Source organism: Molothrus ater, chromosome 4 (assembly GCF_012460135.2).
Source record: "Molothrus ater isolate BHLD 08-10-18 breed brown headed cowbird chromosome 4, BPBGC_Mater_1.1, whole genome shotgun sequence".
Lineage (NCBI taxonomy): Eukaryota > Metazoa > Chordata > Aves > Passeriformes > Icteridae > Molothrus > Molothrus ater.
Window position 1 is genome coordinate 1,804,339 of NC_050481.2, and position 6,800 is coordinate 1,811,138.

Sequence of the window (6,800 nt, forward strand, 5' to 3'; positions counted from 1 at the left end):
TGTATCTACCTATTTTAATATCTGTATTTATAGACAGCCTTCATTTCTGTTCATTAGTTAGTTTGAAAATATGTTTCGATTTTTCTTGTATTTCTCACAAATCCTACTATTGTTTATTTTATTTCCTGTCTGCTGGCTACAGTGAGTTAGATTTTTGAGGGCTCTTTTCTCAGTTCAATTGCTTGAAATTTGCTATTTAGCTATGTAAGTTTTTCTTATTCTCATTTTGTTCAGTAGCACAACACCTCCTGAGACACTATTACTGTTTTCTTAAGTAGAAGAAATGCCAGTAGAAGAAAGGAGTTTATTTTCCTTAGGGCTTTTCTATGAGTTCCCTCATTTTCTTAAATCTGTCTTTCTCAAGTTTATCATCACTCCGGTGTTTTTGTGTACATAACTTTCACATGATATGGATTGTAATAACATTGTGATTATCACTGTTTTGCAGTGCTGCCAGCACTACAGTTTAAAGGAGCACCTGTGTTCTACTTTATGAGTGCAAGAGGTATTCACACCACCGAGCTCTGGACAGTCAACTCAGCTCAGCTCAGACACAATTTCCCCAGCTTCCCTACATTGTCAATAAAGACAAAAAAGCACACCTGCAGGAGGTGATTCAGGAAAAAATACCAATTGTCAGAAGCTGAAGTTTACATCCCATGTGAGGTGAAATATTCTGGTTTCCATTTAACTCACCTGGCTTGCTGCTTTGGTGTACATAGCCCTTGAGAGCGATGATCTGCTTCCTCTGAGTGTGTTCACATTCCGTGGAGCTAGTAGGGAAACAGGCATTGCTCACGCAGCTAGAAGGGAAGAAAAATGTTATCTGTTCTAATTAGATGACATTAAATAATAATGTTCTAATTTTAATTAGGCTGTCTCTTAAAAAAAAAGCAATTTGTCTAAGCAACATCTTTATATTTTCATGTAGTCTTCATAATGATGAGATAAAACCTTGTGTTGTCTGGGAGTCAAATTACTCAAGTGCTTCTGAAAAGGAACAAACTTTCATTGAATGGGGTATTTTTTCTACACAATTATCAGAAAAGCTACAATACACACCAAGAGATTTGAAACTAACATGTCAAGTAAATTTTTAAATATAAAAATATATATACACACAGTTAAAGTCTTCTTGTCTGTTTGTTTGAGAGACTCTCCAAGGCTTAAATATTAAGGGGAATTAGCATTTGTGTCAACTGCAGTTGTGTGAGCTATATGTCCCACAACAAAACAGCTCTGCAGCTAATGTTCCTATCACTGAGGAACCATAGCTCTCCATTACTACCCAAAGACAGATGTGTAAGTTTTGGCTCATAAAAACTGGATGAAGGAAACTAATGGGACACTAATCTCCTGGCATCTCATGGGACAAAGAGAAAGTGAATAAGATTTTTAAAGACTACAAAATTTGTTTCCTCTGCAAACGCCTTGCAAAATGTTATAAATAAATCATCAGTTTCATCATGGTTTGACTTTTGGGAGCATCACAATGACAGAATGAAAAGAACCTTGTGTTGGAAGCCTGGGACTGCAAAAGCATCTATTGGTCTGTGACCAAACTCCCGTCTGCAGGCACAAGCTTCTGGGAACAGGTATTTCATCAGCCTCTCATTGATGACAATTATGTGATATTTACAATTTCAAAACAATGCAGATAGAGCTCTCACGCTATAAAACTTTAACGAGCAGCATGTTTTGTTGGAAGTGTCATAAAACTTTCATCAAAGTTCAAAATATTCCCAAGAAAACAGCTCTGTCTTTGACAAGAAGATCAGAAATTTTCAGTTTAGATCAAACACTGTGAAGAGGAAGAGAAATGTCGTCTGTTATAATTATTAGGATACGATAATTATACTTTTACAAGCTCAGAAAATTTTTAAAAAGCAACTCAGTAAACATTGTAAAATCTAGTATTAAGATTAACTTTTATAGTTTTCCTTACAAGGAAGATGAACAAAGTCATAGTAGCTAAAACCAAACAACAGTGGTAGGAAAGAGAATTTTGATGAAATATGTTTTTACCATTTCTCAGAGAGGCTCCACTGAAAAGCTGGCCACTCGGGAAAATGAAATAAAATAAGAAAAAAAAAATTGAAATAAATTATTTCTTTATTTAATTCTGGAACAGTTCCTTTTTTCCCTAGGTAAAATTCCTTTACTCCTTTCCCATAGCTGATGTTGTAGGCAATCTTACAGAAGCAGGAGGTACTGAGTTCACTGAACTTTACAGCAGTTCTTCACTGTTAAATTGCAGCTTCCCTATCCAGTGGTTCCATGAATAATCCAATAATCAACCTTATGACCTTTGAGGCATTAAGAATTAAAAGAAATCAAGGCAGAAATAAGAACTAAGTATTACAGTGTGACAAAAGTTAGGATATAATTAAAGAAAGGGTGAAAAACTCTCCCAGCAACAGAAGAGAGTGTGGGTGAAAAAAGGAAACATTCTACAGAATCACATACATATTCTGGGAACATAAAAGGAAATTATTTCCTTTCAGTACAACACACAGGCTAACAATGATTCCATGAACCACCTTTGTGTACAAATCACAACATGGCTTGTCCTTTGTTTCTGCTCTGCTCTTCGGTGGCACATTCCAGCACAGGCCATAAGGAGATTGTTTGCTGCACTCTGTTATCCATCCCTGCCTTGTTTTCCACACTTTGTGTTGCCTCCATAGCACAAATCAGGGTGCTCTGCCAGTTCATGGAGCCTATGGCTATCCTCCCCCAAAACCTATTGAGGTCTTCACCTGTTCTGCAGCAGCTCTTGGTTCCTGAATTTTTATTCAGTTGGCATTAGCCTGCCAAAGGACTGAAATGGAAATAATGGTGACAGCCTCCCTCATTTCTCTAAAATACACCTCCTGCTTCTTCTTTCCTTGGAGAGAGAAGCCTATACACCATGGTTATGTCAGCCTCTCCAACAGCAGGTAGAAAGGTTCAAACTTGGTAATCCAGACCTAGATCCTCAGGCCTTTGCTTGAACATATCCCTCAAACTAAGCCAAGCAACGGTGACGACACCTCCCTTCCACGTTAAAACCTGCCCCCAGGTTTCAAACACACAGCAGCAACTCCAGGTTTTCCTCCAGTCACCTACTTTAGGTCCTAAAATTCAGGTATGAATCACACTTTTTGTGTAAATCCTTAGTTCTTTAGTCTACTAGAGACATGAAGGGAATATTACTCTTTTAACAACAAGGTGGTATGCAGTACTGCTCAGAGCTGCAAATGTGACCCTGAAAGCCCCCAGATGCCATTAAAATTCTGGGTTTAGGTACTCATATCCAAACCAGGCAGCTTCTTAGCATGCCTGAAAGTCAAATAATTTTGCCTTCAGAAGTGAAACTATCAATTAGGTTAGATAATTCCAGGAAGTACCTTTAGCAAGTAGCCAAACTCCTGGTCCTTGGCAATTTGCAAGTAAAAACTGAGACCTGGCTTCCTAAATGTGGAAATGAGGTGGAATTAGGAGAGGTTTAAATTCTTGCTATGCCTCTGTATGCGTCATGTATTGACTAGAGGACATAGTGTCAGACTCACTAGAACTTACTGCTAGAAATGAAGATTTAGTGCTCATCTCATTCATGTCCAGGGTATCACAGTCTGTGCTGGCACTGGTCTCTGGACCAGATTATTTTAAAAGCAATTGCTAAACTGGAATTGAAACAAGATCTAGGTTTTGGTTTTAGGTACTATCCCTGCTCTCCAGTTTGCCTTTACTAGGTGTAGCTATCCATACTACACATTCTTGAGAGCCATGAGTCACATATTCAAAATTCCTTAACATCCTAAATGGCTATGAAGTGAAATGATAAAATGCTGTTTGAGCTGCAGAGTAATCAAAGCAGGTCTTCATTTCCCACTGTGACTCAGGAGGGCAGAGGAGTAGGTGTCACTGCACTGCAGTCATAAGATCCCCAAATTCACCTCATGCCTCCATCCCCCGTATGGGAATGGCAGAATGAGTGCTGTAGGATGGGGCAGGATTGTTCATCTTCAAACCATTTCATCATTACTCCAGTGTAGATGATTGGAACATTTGTTAATCTGGTGAGTAGATACAGATATTCCACAACACACCTTTAGTTGGCCTGCCTCTTCAGTCTTTCCATGCAATCATCTCACTTCTCTTCCTCTGTCAGGACTGCATTTTTAACCACTCATTCCTTTTCACTTGTGTTTGTATGTCACAGGCTTGCATTTATTCACTGTGTATTTATGTAAATATTTTGTTCAAAATACCTGGGTTAACAGAAAAAGTCAAGCAATGTAAATGTTTACCTCATTATATATATTCAGCACACAAATTAAAGTAACCAAAGTTTTCTGAATGGTGCTGGGGACTTGAATAAAACAAACAGGGGCAGGATGGCAACAGTGCAAGGTTTTCAGTAAAAATAGTAGGGATCATTGAGTTAAAGAGTTGCAGAAAACTACTCATTAAACTAAGAGAGAGAGATAAAAATGGATTCATTTAATTATGCACTTGGGTATATAAAAATGCTTAATACAAAGAAGTTAAGTTATGCTAGTTAAAAGTTTATCTCCCTTTCCAGAGATCTCCATGCTTTTACACAACAAAGACATTGCCACGGATGCTGGAAATATACTTGGCTAAATAATAAAAATAATGTATTCATGAGTAAATTATTCAGAGATTGACAGGAAAAATGTTGAATAAATTATTCACTGAATATTATTTAATAATCTAGAGAGCTGGTCAAATAATAGAAATATGTATTTCAGATAATTCATTCAGAGAGTAATGTCAAAATCCTTTGGCTAGGATTTTCCTAGTCCATTAGGAATAAATAATTTGACAAGTTATTGATTATAGCTCATTTCTGTATTAAAACAAAATTCAGCAGGAATGCAGCTAAGCAGAAAGATGCATAATTGACAATAAAGTGTCATCATCCTGATGATGAAAATCTTTTATCGTGCATGCAAACACAGCCTGTGTTCAAAAATTGCTTCAAACAGTACTTACATTCCACATTAGTCCTACTTCTGGGGTGTTTTAAGATATGCAAGTCTGTGTAAATGAGTGTTATCAGGCAGCACAGTGGGGCTGGGCAGAATCCTGCCAGCCAGCAGTGTGGGGCTGGACAAGTTATCTACCCTTTCCTTTAAAAGATTGTGATTCATTTTCCTCAATGTCAGTAAATCAGTTAACTTTGATATCGGAGAGCAAAAGCAAGCAGCACCTTTCTTTCTGCATGTGTTTTAGCTTAGGTTTCAAGGTATTTGTTGTCAAACAGCTGAAGTGAGAAAAGGAACTAGACTTCTTTATACACCTTCACAAAGGCATTTCATAACAGAAGTTTTTCCTAGGAGCAAATCAGTGAAGAAGGGGAAAGGCCATGGTTTGTGTGGGGAGTGCTCACAATGCTGCTGCCACCCCAAGGTACGCCCAAAAGGCACTTAGGAGTTTGTTTTTTTCTGAGTGCTTTTCTTGTGGGAATGTGAATCAGCACTGTATCTGGTGCAGTGCTGTCATATGAAGCCACAGCTGAACTTTGAAGAATAGACAATTGGAAAATGGCGCCTTTTCTTCATCAAAAGCTCTCCTCGTCCTAAGGAAGCCAGCTGAATATCTGCAGGAAAGGCCAGTCTGCCTCCTCCACACTAAATGCACATAATTTTTCCTTTTCCTCAATTCACCTGGCCAGGAAAGCTCAGACAGTGAGTACTTCTCTCTTAAATATCCTATGCATTCTCTTCCTGCCATACTAGACATTAGATACATTTATAAAGACTGCAAGTTCTTAATACTGAAGAGCTGGCAGAATGGATTGAGAAACTGTGCATAAAAAGGTAAAACACAATGCAGAAGTTAATTATCTGAATCCTTGTCACTACAAAAAGGCACCTGGCAGAAGGATCCTCTTCACTTGTTATTATTTTTAAAAGTGAATGTCTAGCAATCATAGTTAGAGGTGAAATGGAAAGCAGGAGTTTTGTGAAAAATTTGCACCCAGAACTAAATCTCATGCAGATGTTACATGCACTGTTGCAGGCAATGTGTTTTAGTGCTGTTAGGTACAGCTTTCTTCAACTTCCACCTGCCCTCTCAGGGACAGTCCTGTATTCAACTGTTATTGTACTCACTCTATTTGACATCCATCTTCATACTATTCATCACTTCAGCCTCCTCCACAGCGTCTTCTTCCAGTCTTCTTCCAGTCTTTTTTTTCTTTTCATATTTTGAGGGTGAGAGAGAGAGACAGAAGATGCATTTCACAGTGTAGTGTTACACTTCATTAACAATAACGTGCTAAAATCTATCAGCCTTTAATTAGTCAACCCATCATGTTTTTAGCCAGCACCTGAAGATGTCTCTGCCTGATCCCTTGGAATTGTTATGTCTTCTCTTTTTCATCAGTTCATTAATATACTTACCATATATAGTTTCCATCCATTTTGTATGGGGATATCGTGGCTGTGTCTGTAACACTGACAATTACAGAAATAGATGTAATTAAAACAATTTTGATACTTGTTTCGTAACATATAACTCACCCTTCTCCCATCAGAATGGAATTTACAACACATGCCATGAAAACTTGCATAATATTTACTTTGCAGCATCTGCTTGAAGAATGAAAAAGCCAAGCTGACCCTGAAAACATGGTGAATGTAAATGGGAAAGAATCAAGCTACTCATCCACTCCACTGGTTTTAGATGGAGAAGAATTTTTTCCCATGTTCTTAATGATCTTGAACTGAAAAGGGTGATGGGCTGTAGTATTGTGTATTCATTTATGTGGATGATCCAACTCTTTCTTT

At 37.9% G+C, this 6,800-nt stretch overlaps 1 long non-coding RNA gene across 1 annotated transcript; it reads right to left on the reverse strand.

Moving 5' to 3' along the window:
* Nucleotides 1-702: 702 nt before the first annotated feature.
* Nucleotides 703-6,178, reverse strand: LOC118685855 (uncharacterized). Its single transcript, XR_004980055.1, has 3 exons — nt 6,123-6,178; nt 4,092-4,253; nt 703-803 (listed from the first exon to the last, which is right to left on the reverse strand). It is a non-coding gene; the product is annotated as an uncharacterized LOC118685855 (long non-coding RNA).
* Between the last annotated feature and the right edge of the window lie 622 nt (nt 6,179-6,800).